At 47.9% G+C, this 13,062-nt stretch overlaps 1 protein-coding gene across 3 annotated transcripts in view; it reads left to right on the top strand.

Annotated features, from left to right (window-relative positions):
- The first annotated feature begins 2 nt into the window (after window positions 1-2).
- KSR1 (kinase suppressor of ras 1) overlaps window positions 3-13,062 on the top strand; it is a 94,156-nt gene continuing 81,096 nt past the window's right edge. For 2 of the 3 annotated variants that reach the window (XM_006016088.2, XM_006016086.3), the window contains exon 1: window positions 7-138. The gene's annotated coding sequence lies outside the window, so the exon portion shown is untranslated. Of the gene's footprint in view, window positions 139-4,180; window positions 4,235-13,062 lie in introns of all 3 variants that reach the window. The other variant, XM_025210581.1, reaches the window with a different exon arrangement.

Genomic DNA, 13,062 nt, shown 5'->3' on the forward strand with positions numbered 1-13,062 from the left:
CCGGCGGCGCGGAGCACGGTGCAGCAGGTCCGGCTGCTGCAGGACCTCATCGACATCTCGCTGTCCAACCTGCGCGGGCTCCGCACCAAGTGCGCCGCCTCCAACGACCTCACGCAGCACGAGATCCGCACCCTGGAGGTAGTGCCCCCCGCGCGCGCTCCCCGCCCAGGGCAGGATTGGGGAGGGGCGGCGGGCTCATAGTGGCTACAATGCAAATGTAAAGCTCTTTTTTTTTTCAACCAAAAAAAACCTTGCAGCAGCTACAGCCTCCTGCCAGGCAGTTGTGAAGATGAGGAGATACGTGCACATCATTTCCCTTTGAGATCTTGATTGCTTTTTTTTTTTTTTTTTTCCCTTTCCTTTTTCTGTGTCTCCTCTGCATTTGCAGGCCGGTTTTGTACCCTTCTGTCAAATACCACCACGGTTCAGTTTGGGCAGGTGGATGCGCTGCTTGGACAGATGTTTTTTCTCTTTTTTTGTTGTTGTTGTTGTTGTTGAAAACAAACGACTGGTTTCAGAGGAGGGAGGGGGGAAAAAGTGACACGGCGATGCTCTCTCCAGCGGGGTCTCGATTTTGCTACCGCTGTCCTGGTGGGGTAGAGGCGCTCGGTGCAGAAGCTGCATCTGTTGTACCGTTGTGTGTTGTAGCGTGCACGTGGTGTTACCGTACCTAGGATCAACACCGCCCTCTTTAATGTGAAGTGAGACTTTTTAAATCGGGACTGATTTTTTTAGGATATAATGCTGCACGGAAGTGCTCCGTTGGGGGCTGTGGACTTGGCAGAAGGTAAAAGCTGTCTGTACACATCTGGGCCCACCAGAAAGACCGGGCCAGTAAAGCAAAGGCGAGGCTTGCTGTAAAATCAAGTCCATAAGGATCTGCTGTTCTTTCTCTTGCTTCCCTCCTCCTCCTTCCTTTTCCCCTTCTCATAAAAGACCTTTACAAGAGAGCTTTTAATTTCCCATCCAACTGCATTTGTCTAGGTTCCGCGACAATACCTTTATTGTTTGAAACTACCAAATATCAGTGTACTTTGACCTGCATCTTGTTGCCAGGATGATGGTGGGATGGGGGAAGACCCCCTCCTTCTGCCCCTTTACAGACTTTTTGCTTTTACTTTGGTGTGGGTTCCTTAAAACACAACCAAGTAAATACTCCAGTTGGATGCCTGCAGTATCCTTGCAATAAGGAAAACGGATCTTTAAGCAGAAAGCATAGCTTTACCATTAGTCCAGTGTGTTTGTAACTGACTGCTGTTTTGGTGTATGATTTCTCTGGGGAATTAAGCTGAGAGCACAGTGCCTCCCTGTCCCTTAATGCCAGGCTTGGAGGATAAAGGTGGCAGGACTGATTCTTTGCTCGATCCCTTGTGCGGTCACTTAGGCCAGTCTGGAGCAGGTGTAGAAGGCCACAGTCGGCAACTGCTGCACAGTGGTGCATGATAGCACGTGAGGCAGAGCATTGAGTCACACCTTAGGTATTGGAAATATTATTATTATTATTATTATTATTATTATTATTAATTTTGCGTGCTTGCCCACAGTAATAACAATTGTAACTGCGCTGTACGGACTGGTAGGCGAGGGAGACTGAGCCTAGGCAATCAACTTCCTGGAAATCGGGGGCTGGGATCTGGAAACCTTGATATCTGATTTCTGCTACGGTGCTCTCTGGCCCGGGGCAAGTCGCTTTGAATAGCTTCGTGCATCACTGTTGTTAGCCACATGTATTTCAATAGTCGTGTTGAAAGGGCCCCAAGCATTGATGGGGACAGGAGCTTGCATCACAGAGTAGCACTATTCACTTTGGGCAGAGTCTTGTGTAGTTCAGTTAAAAAAAATTGTTTTTTTTAATGGTTTTGCAAGCTCTGAGCACATGAGTTAATTCTGCCTCAACCGTGGGAAGCCCCGTTCTATGAAATGGCAGGGGTGGAGGGGAAATCCCCACAGTAAGTATGGTGTTAACTTGCCTCTTAGAGCGGGCTGTCTGGTTGCTGAGCCATATAGTTGTGCTGTGCGTTGCTCCAATGGGCTTTCCTTCAGCCTGTTGTACCCTTAGCACATGCTTCATTCTCACCCTTTACCCTGATAGGCTTATTCGTGTAGATCACATCTGGACTGCACAGCTGGCCCAGGTCAGTTTTTTATAATAGTGTTGGCTTCAAACGTTGTTCCGTCTTGCCATGGGCATGGAGCTGAACTGTGTTCTGGGTGTCTTTTATAAATTGCTTATTTGTCCTCATTGCTCTCACTTCTGCTGAAGTTATGCCTTCTGTGGCATAAACGTATCGCCTAGCCCTGGTCCTCTGCAGGCATTAGGAAAAAGGCCTTTTCGCTCCCAGTCCTGTGCCTTAGTCGAGCCTTGCTGTGTTTGTCATTCTGTTGTTGGCTTCCTGCTTTACGTGGGACAAGCTGTTGTATTAAACCTAGGAACTCAAGCTGCTTTGGACAGCAGGATGAAACCTCATGTGCAGGTGGTAATAATGTCTGACATCTGCTTACTGCATGATTCCTGCTTGTCACAGGCAAGATACCGGACTAGGTGGACCTTAAGAGTCGAGTGGGACTCTTTTCTTCACCTGTTTGCTGAACTGGTGTAAAGATACTGTGGGTTAAGAATGAATTGGGTCTTGGTGTATGCTTTGCCTGCTCACGTGTATCCTCTGTCTTCATTTCCAACAGGCTGCTCCAAGATCTATGCTGGCTTCGTCTTATTTCATTCTTGATATTTTTAGGCGGGGAAGCAGCAGCAATGGTGCTGAGAAGTGATGGGGGGGGCACTGAGCATATCAGCATACCTTGCTAGCCATGGGGAAAGGGGGGACGGGCTTGCTCCAGTTGAAACGGCTCTGGGACTGACTTTAGTTGTTCTCGGGGCTGTTTTGGGCAGCCCAGAAAGCCTGGCATCCAAGTACAGAGTTGATCTGGAGTCGTTGTAACCCCTCCTCTCAGACTATGTGCCTCCTGCTGAATGGGAAGTGCCTATAACAAAGCCCATGATCTGGGATAGCCTTGTGACAAATCCTTGGCCCCACAGAACAAGATTTGGAACAGGCAATCTATAACCCACAAACGATAGGTGAACTTGCATTGACAGATCCCGATGCGTTTGCCAGCTAGTGGGGTTTTTTATTTTTTTTTTAATCAACCAGACTTAAATTTTAGCTTGCCAAGTGTTTAAAGGTGTGGTGGTGATTGGAAGCCGGGGGGGGGGGGGGGGGGGGGAGGGGGGGGGTTGGCAGGGAGAAGGATGAGTTGTTAAAACTTTGAACTTGTGGAGGTCCAACATGTACGGTAAACAACCTGGTGCTTATAAACCTAAACAGCTGGAGCAGTGACTTTTGTTCAGTCCGAACTGCAACCTGCAGCCACATGTTCGCAAGGCCTGCTCGGTCAAAAGGACTTCCTTTTCCAGGAGGCCTTATGTAAGAGGATCTTTTGCTTCCTTGCTTCGTTTCCCCTTTTTTATGGGTGCCACACACCTTTTGAACAAAACACTCGTTTGTTTTGTTGCTCTAATTCTCCTCCTTAGAAATGCCAGTTCTTGGATTTTTACCTCTAGTTAGTTTTTGTATGGTCGGAAGGTGCCGAGAGGACGTATTCGAAGGGTTTGTGGGGGAGAGAATTACCCATGCCTACTGAGTGCATAAGACCTTTATATTACTGACTGGCTCTAGTGTGCAAGGGGGTTGACCCCTACTGTAGGATTCAAATCCATGTTGCTAGTGGCTTCCAGCGTTGTGTTACTAACTTGCCTCAAGTTCTCCATAGATTCTCATTGCCATATCTTGCTGTCCTGGAGAGAGTAGGGGAGGCAGCGAAGAGTTGTAACAGCAAGCCAGAGTTTGTGCTGTGTTAATTAGGAAGGCAGGAAAGGGGCAGAGGGTGGATTTGTACCACATTTGCATATCTGGAATGGTCCAGGACATGCCTATCCACCTGTTTCGAGTAGATCCACACGGCATCACTACAGCAGCTGCACTGGCAGAGTGCAAAGCATGCCCTTGGAAAGACGGTAGCTGAAGCAGCTGCTACAACTGGCAGAAGGCATGGCAAGACCTCTGCAGACCTTTTGTTGGCTGGGGGATGGTGGCAGAAGCCTTACGCTGGCAAAAGTGGTGGCCCTCTGGGCAGGAGGAGGGTTTGGCTGCCACAGAAGAGTTTTTTTTTTTTTTTTTAGGCTGTGAATTCTGAGTTCTGCTAGCAAAACTTTGCAGGGTGGACTCTGTTGGAGGTAAGTCAGAGCAGACTACTCTGTAACCTACAGCAGTGGGCTGCTTTACATCCCAGAGTACCTGGAACATGAAGCATGACCCTGTCCTTCAGCAAATTCCTGCAGAGGCGGACAGTTGACTCTTCAGCAGGTTAGTTTCCATCAAGAAGATCCAGCAGAGCCTGGAACTGAGCCCTCTGCTTGCACATACACGTGCAACCCGGAGGCAGTGGCTAGTTACCCTGAAACTACCCTGGTTTTGACCAGGGTCTTTTTTTCCTTCATCCTGACTCTCCCAGTCATGTCTGATCCCACTTATACCATCTTAAATCATGAAGAACTGACATGTGTCCCCTTAAAGGCCTGATTCTGTCCCTCGCTGTGTCTTGGATTTGATTGGGTTTCCATGGACGTACCGAAGGGGAGCCATCTGCCTGAGAGGCAGACATTCACATAGGGGCTTAACATTGCCTTTAAGAAAAGAAAGAGAGAAGCATTCCCCCTGCATGCTAATGGCATGGATATGTGCTTACATGACCGACTCCTACACTTACTCCTTTGCTGACCCTGGTAGATTGTGCAAGTAATTCTGCGCGTGCACGACTGGAAAGACGCTTTCCACTTCAGCCGGACCACTTCAGATGTGTTGGCTTTTGAAGGCTAAATCCCAAACCCTTCCCTTCAGGCTGAAATTTCTCATTTCTTTTCAGCGCAGAGCGCAGGCTGTTTAAGTCATGAAGTCACACTTGGCTATAGCTTGTCAGCTAAGTGTATTTTTGGCGGGAGATGGAGAATGTAATGGCTAGACTCTTGCTCAGAGCTGTGCTGTAAGCCCCTGTGATACATGGCTGCACCACCCCAGAGCAGGCATCCCCCTGAGATGTAGTTCCTCTCTGTTTAATCGTGGAGGGTAATATTGCACTGCCTGCCTATACCAGCCATGTGCTTCTGCCTTTAGTGACTCAGCTGCTTTGGCCACCTTGTACATTCATTCCCGCACACTTTCTCCACTTTGTTCCTGGACGGATGAGTAGCCCACCTGGGTCTGTGCCGGGGCAGAAAGTCTGGGAAGCTTGAGTAATACGCAATGGGCATTTTTTTACTTCCTTTTGGGTGTGTCCCAGCCACAGTCTAGGGTTAAGAAACTATCTGGCAGCTGCTTCCTTGCTTCTGAGCTACAGCACATCTAGGATGAGGGGAAGGAAGGGCAGACACTTGGGCATCACCAGTGGTACCCCACCCACAGCTGAACTAGTCAGGCTGCGCTAATCTGTACCAGACGGCTCCAAGGAACCGGGCTGGCAGCTGAGAGAAGCTAGAGTATATACGGGCACCCTAGCAGCGTCCCCCTTCTTCCAGTCATCAGCCTAACCTGCTGCCTGCACCAGGCTTTGAGAAGGGGTGGTATAATGTTTCTAGGCTACCTGCCAATCCTAAAGGGAGCATTGGGGTAGGGTTTACTTGGTCAGAGAGATGTGAAATGAGAGGAGCAGGATGAGGACTTGGCACAGCTATGGAGAGGCTTGAACTGAATTTGGTTCAGTTCCTGGTAGGTTGCTTTACTGGCACAGAAAACCAGGGAGTGAACTTTGCCTTAGCGTGTGGATTGTGCATTGGATCGGGTTTAGGGGGAGCAGAAGGGAAACCACCCGCTGGCAGGAAGGGGGTGTGTGTGTGTGTGTGTGTGTGTGTGTGTGTGTGTGTGTGTGTGTGTGTGTGTGTGTGTGTGTGTGTGTGTGTGAACTTATGTGTGTGTGTGTGTGTGTGTGTGTGTGTGTGTGTGTGTGTGTGTGTGTGTGTGTGTGTGTGTGTGTGTGTGTGAACTTATAGCCGGCATCTGTCACCTCTGCTGGCCATGTTTGAACCAGGCCAACTGAGGATGTTCCCATTGAGCGGTACGTACTTCTAGAGCTACGCACAGAAGAAGGGGGACGGCTGATAGAGGTCCTCAGCCTTTTGCTGCTAGGCCTGAATTGCTTTGAACAGTATCCTGTCTTAAAAAGAAGTGGTGAATGGTTGTGTTTAACCTGCCTGGTACACGGTTGTGGCTGGGGGGGGAGCGAGCTACAAATGGTGCGTACAGCCTGCGTGCCGAGGTGGCTGATTTTTCTGTCTTAATGAAAGCAAGCAAGGCGGAGGGAGCAACTTCCCGTTTCCAGCAGTGGTCTCCCTAAAACGAGAAAGGGATTTTTTTTTTTTTTTTTTTGGCTTGGCTCTTTTTTCTCCCTGTACTAGGGGAGGATACCAGGACAGTGCTCCGAGGCAGGGTGGGTGGGGTGGTGGCATGCTGCTGCAGACGCATGGTCTGCTTTGCACAATTGCGGTACTTGCTCTAAAAATAAACCAGCAGCTCCTCCTCGTTGGCATGTTTGCAGCGAGGGAGATAAACAAATGGGATGACCTGACCTGGTGAAGAACGGCTGTCGGACCAGAATTGGGATAGGTGCCCGTTTGTTAGACGGTCCTAAGCTGGCTGGCTTTAAATGTCATTACTGGAGTTCGGATGGATCTGCATTGGTGTCAGGCCAGTGTTTCTCCCTGAATGAGGGGGGGTGATGCCTAGAAAGGCAACAGTTAGAGGATACATATCCTGTTAACATATACTGGTGCAAATATGGAGTAATCCATTGAGGACCTTCCAGCATGAGAGCGAGCATGGCCACGGCATGCTGTTGCTGTCTAAGCCCTTCTGTGCTCCTTGAAAGTGCAGTGTGCTGGGTGTGATGGAGGGCATGATTTGGCCTGCTGTCTCTTTCTGCTCTTCTTGGTTATTGCTTTTAACTTCTGAAGTTGAATTCAAAGGCGTTGTATGTCCATTAAGGAATTGCATTAATCATGAAGCCATAATTAAGTCTTGGGCCCTGATTCTTGGTGAGCCTTGCATATGGGGTGGGAGTGGGAGCTAAGCTACCTCTTTTTTTTTTTTTTTTTTTTAAGGGTGGCTTTTTATGTTTTTAATAGCTGGGGCTATTCCAGGCCCTGACTTGCTTCCAGAGTAAATGTCTCTTTTTTTCATATGGCAAGCAGATAATGATATTCTGCTTGCGTATTCAGTGGTGTACAGATCCCAGGAGACTGCCCTAACCACTGGGACAACCAGTGTGGTCATTCATTAGGCCAGGGAGACCCTTGGCTGTTCAAAAGTTCATGTGCGGAGCTACTACCAAGAGACCTGTCCTGGAAAAGCAAAGGGCCTGGTAGTCGGAGCTCTCTCCTGGAGGACCAAGCTGTGCACAGTGGGTCCTTGGATCTAGTCTTCCATACCCCAAATCAGAGAAGAAGAGATGAGTGTCTGCATGCATCTCTCCTCGCCCCCCTCCCCGCCCCCCCCCATCTTGCAAAAAACAACCTAAATGAGACCAAAAGAAAACCTGTCTCTGTTTTTTTTGGGGCGAGATTTTTGTTTTCTAGTGGGAGGGGTTTGGCTCTAACATGGAATAGGCACTTTATTGAAAATTTGCATTTAACAGGACAGGAAAACAAGTTTCCCACCTATCTCTAATCTTGTTATCTGCTTCAAAGCATGGGTGCGTTGATGTGTCAAAGAACTTTCACTTCTGTTTGAATAGGTCTTAATTTAGAAAGGAACCCTTGCCGTTCTCATCGCTGTTTTACGTGGGCTTTTTATTGAAGTCTGCAGGTTTCAGTGTGCAGTTGTATTTTTAGGTATTAAGGATGATGCGTACCGTACGCTAGGAAAGAAGAAAACCCTTCATTCTTCCAGCTTAATATCTTTTGATAGTCACTAGGTTGAAGCTTTCAAAGAAGCGTAGGGGATGTAGACGCGTCTGTCATTACAGTGAATGGAAGATGTGTGTCGACATCCTTTTGGCTGCTTTGAAATCCTTGGTGACGGTGACCTATGCACGCCCTTTTTCCCCACCCATCCTTAAAGCATGGAAAAGGGTGAATGGAAAACTTCTCTGCCTTCCAGGGTAAGTGGCGTGGGTGTGTGTGTTGTATGTGCGATGGGTGGTTGTTTTTGATGTAACATAAGGGTTGGATCCTTAGCAGGTAAAATCAAATGGCTCCAGTGCAGTTAATATTAGGAAAGTGTTTTTTTTGTTGTTGTTAATACTTCAGCTAAAACAAGAGTAAGTGTAAATTCTTCCATGGGAAAGTCTAAATGTTTTTAATAGCAAGCATAAGCTACCAACCCAAATATTTCAGTTTTCGGGCGTTTGCCACTGTGACAAAAATCGAAACTTTCCATGGAAAGCATACACTTCTTATGAAGGCTTTTCTTTTTGTTCAGTCAAACCCCTGGGTTTCTGCGGAAAAACTGTTCAGGTGGGGTGCTTTGGCCCAGCCCTCGTGGATACTATGGGGGTGACTGGCCCCAGGTGAGCATCTGGCTGTGCTGTCACCTGGTAAGACCTGAAAATGGTACCCCTATCATTTAAAAAAACCCAAAGAAAGGGCCCCCTTTAGATGAGGATGTCCTTGTACTGGTGGTTGGGTATTTCCTCTTGTATTGAGAAATGGATCAAATTCCGGGGGGGTTCTGTAGCCTTTCCGCTTCCTTTCCAAAAGGGAAGTCCTTGTTCCAGTAAGTCTGGCTTTACTTACACAGAGGGCTTCTCGCCACCCTCATCTTGCTTAGGGGTACAGAGATGCACCTGACAGCACTGCTACTAGAAGCTGCTCCTGTCCCAGTATTCAGCCTTTATTTCTATTCCAGGCTTGCCTAGTCACAATACCAGCCTTTTGACTTCTTGCAATAAATGTAGGAAGTCTGGGTATTGGGTAACAGTAGCGTGTGCGTCAACTTGACCTGGCCAGGGGCCTTGTCTGTACATGACTAACAGCTGTGAAGAAAGATGCCAATAGTTGGTGGCCAACAATGTTGGATTTTCCTTAATTGATAAAGCCACCAGCGCGTTATGCATCTGATCTCAACTCCCCATTTTAACTACTTTAATTTACCTTGACTTGTAAAGCTACTTAGTCACTGAGCCACTTTTAAAAAGGGGGCAGGGAGACTTTTTTTTCCTCTTCTCAGTCGTAGAAGGCTTTGCACATCAAGTCTGTTCTCTCTCTGGCCATTTCAGGAGCCGGAGAAGGAAATTTGGGGACTTTAAGCTCTTATCTCCAGCCCGTCAGTTGTGCCCTCCGTATAGAAAGGAGAGCGGTTTCTGGCTCGAGACCAAACGGTGCCCACCACGGGCATGGCAGCGTGTCACTTTGTGCGTGTGTGTGCAATTGCATCTTGCAGGCCCAGAAGGAGACTTGAAAGAAGCAGCAGCTGAAACATTAAAATGAGCCCCGGGGCAGCGAATGGAAATCTCTCCATTGGTATGTGTGCAGGGGGAAACATAGGACAATTAGTGAACAGACGGCCACGGCTAATGACTCTGAAATAGGAGTTTGCATTAGTCTTATGGTAGCTTGCATCTGGCCCTTGACAGTCAAAAGATGAGCGCGGGAGTGTTTCCACAGCTGTCTCGAGAGCAGGTGGATCCAGCACTGCTCTGGGCAAAAAGTACCCGAACACTAAGGTACAAGGCTCTGACGGTTTCCTTTCTGAGTCAAACTGTCACACTTTGCTCGAGGCAGATACTGCCCCATTAACAAATCTCCCGTCTGCACAAGAGCGAGCATTCGCTCCCCGAAGAGAAGTGGAGATGCAGAGAACGGGGCACCCTGAAGTCAGAAAGCAGATGTGCAGCAAGGCTAGGAATACCATCCAGAACTGGGAACTGCCTCGCATCGCTCTTCTGAAGAGCCAGATACAGGAATCGCTGTGCCCTTCGCTGCAACACAGGCAGCTCTGCGGTGAAGTGTGGCAATGCACTTTGGAACAGGAAGTGAAAATAAAGACTGAATACCATTGTTGAGGGTTTTCTCGTCTCTTATGCTGTGTGCCTGGGCACGAGAAAGTGGGGCTGCCACACACTGGGCCACCAACTGCTCTAGATGAACTGGCCACTTGGATTGCAATGGCACTCTCCTCAAGTAAGGTCCTGGCGTGGGACGTCTCTGTCCCTCAGGCCGTTCCAGGCTGAACTGACCAGAGCTTTGGTACGGCCATTTACTACGCTCTGCAAGGGAGACTGTGGCAGACTTGACTTCCCTTCCCCCTCCCTGTCCTTGGCTGCAGAAGATCTTAAGCAGCCTGATTGGGAAGGACCAAAAACAACTGTGCTCTTGGCTTAGAAGCTGTGTATACGTGTGGGTTTTTCATATAGCCTCCATCTGGCAGGGTGCTGCAAAGTCTCTCTGGCTCCCTGCAGCCTTTTGCCTTCAGAGGGTTGGCCTGTAGCTTGGGCATTGCCAGTGACCTCTTGGGGGAGGAGGGGGAGCAGCCTACAAAACTGTCCTGACTATTTAGTTTTATAGTATGGTTTGATTTATTTATTTTTTCCCTTCGGCAATAAAAACAAGAAGGAAATGCATGACCCGTGTTGCTCCCTTCTCCCCCTCTTTCTCAACACCGCTTAGGACCCTGTGTATCTTGAGAACAGGAAAGCTGAGCTAGCCTCTCATTTGTCTTGGCAAGAGTGGCTTTTTTAGGATCCTTCTCTCCCGTGCTCCCCCTTTGAGCTGCAAAAAGTGCAGTCAACCCATTCAGATAGCACCTCGAACGCTGCGTTCGTCTGCAGAGCTGGCGAGTACCGCCGTGATGCTGACAAAGCAGCTGCAGCTTGAAAACAGTGTCAGCACGTACTGCGGCTCTTCTTGGGCTGTGCTAGGATTTTGTACAGCCCCTTACAATATTTGCTCTGGGCCCGATCTACACGTGGCACAGACCCCATCTGATTCCGAAGATCTCGGGTTGTGGAGGATGTTGAGACCCAGAAGCATCTATGTGCAAGTGGTGTGTAGAAGTCGGTGCCTTTCAAAGCTACCAACTGAGATGCCTTTTGGAATTGGATGGCTCTGAAAACTCCTGCCTGCCCCCGAGTAATCTTTGGGTGGTTTTAACAGACCTCTTCCACACTGGTGTTTTGCACGTTAGACTCTAATAACAATAGCAGCATAGTTTCCTTGCTGCTTCCAGTCTAGGAATCGGTCCGGGATTAAGCCAGCAAGCAGCTAAGACGGTTGTATAAGGAATCTGGTAAGAGTGGCAACTCTTCTTACTGTGAGGAGTAGTTAACAAGCTGTTATGTGTGGTGGCAAGCATGAAAATGGCTTGTAAGATGGGATTGGTTTTATATTAGCCTTCTTTCAGGAGAAAACTGTGACTTCATCTTGCACGTCAAATACAAGCGTGCATTTACGTCTTCCTTGCTGAGCTCTGCGAAGTAGCCGTGCTTCTTTGCTGAAGTCAGTGTCAATAATGCAGCATGTTGGGTCTCTTTTCTTTATATCCTCCTGCTTTACAGAACGGGTTCATGTTGAACAGTGTTTTTAAAATGGTGGCAGATAATACATCTTCTTTAGTCGGGTTCTGTGGCTTTCTCCTCAACCACTTGGGAAAATGAACTTTCACGCTAGGCAGTTAAGCCGTCTTGCGTTCAGAGGCTGCAAAGATTGGAGCAGTCAAAACCCTTGAGATGCACCGTTCGCACGCACATAATACAGTTATAACTTCTGAGGCTTGTATCAAGCATTGGCAAAGGAAGGATGATCCCATGAGAGGCACTAGCTTTGCACTTGGGTGACCCTGTTCAATCCTCTCCTCTACCACAGACGCTGTGACCTTGACTAAACAACTAGTGTCTCTTTGCCTCAGCCCCTTATCTATAGCATAGGGACAGCAGCACTTACCCTGCCAAAATCCTTTAGAGGCTGGTAAATATACTTAAAGACTGGAGCTCATTCTGCCCTGGTAACAGGACCCTAGGAATAGATGAGAAATGAATGTGCAATCTTCACCCTGTGGGGGAAGAGGGGGAGAAGACATGCCAGGTATGTGGGGAGGGTGTTTTGCTAGAAGAACTAACTTTTTTTTTCTCCTGGTGTAAATGGTCCTATTGAAAGAAATCTCCATCTGTTTTGCACTCTGACGCTCTGGTGCAATTACTAGATGCACGTATTTCTTCTTTTTAAGTCTTGGTTGCTGCAGTGTGAAGCTTTAGTTGCAGTCTCCTAGCCAATGCATGTATAGTTGTTTCTCAAAACCATTTCTAAAGCCTCTTTAGATGATTGTAGTTCACTTAAATCTGACAAACAATTGACTTTCCAATGGGGGGCAGGGGAGGGGAGCTGTCAGACTTAAAATTAAGTCTCATTTCCATGTTCCACTTAAGAGAGTGAAAGAGATGAGAATCCAGGACAGCCTAAAGACTATTTGTACTGCATTTACCAAATGGAATAGCAAAGGAAAACCCTTAAAGCTTCAGCAAGAGTTGGAGCAAACAATTCCCACTATAAACCTTTGCCCTTGGATAGCAGAAATCGGAAGCTGGTTGTTCGGACTCCTCTTCTCTTCTCGAGGAACCTTGCTGAAGGCTGTGTACAACTAGCAGGTGCAAGATGGAAATGGTGATGTTTCAGTTTTTAAAAAGCTGAGGTGCATGAAAAATCCTGGTTATGAACAACATTGCTCATCTTGGGGTGTGCATCAGGGGTGTTAGCGTGTTCACGCAGTGCACTGCCCCACTCCGTTCTGTTTAATCCCTAGGACTGATCTTTTCTGTGCTAAAGCAAAGAGCGCTCATTTTAAAACCAATATGAAGCTTCATTTTCAAGCCCAAAGTATACAGTATTTAGTGACTGATTATATCTGCTCCACTAAGTATGTAACTGAATACCTGTTTATCTAGCTAATCCAGGGAGCTGCTCGGTTGCTGCTGTATTACAGCTCTTCCCACCCTTGGAGGTACACGCATACTCGTTGGACAGGTTGCTGGGTATTTTTGACACTTCAGCCAGCTTTAATGGTTTGTTGAACCTCCCCACCC

This window comes from Alligator sinensis, unplaced genomic scaffold (assembly GCF_000455745.1).
Source record: "Alligator sinensis unplaced genomic scaffold, ASM45574v1 scaffold118_1, whole genome shotgun sequence".
NCBI classification, from domain to species: Eukaryota; Metazoa; Chordata; order Crocodylia; family Alligatoridae; genus Alligator; species Alligator sinensis.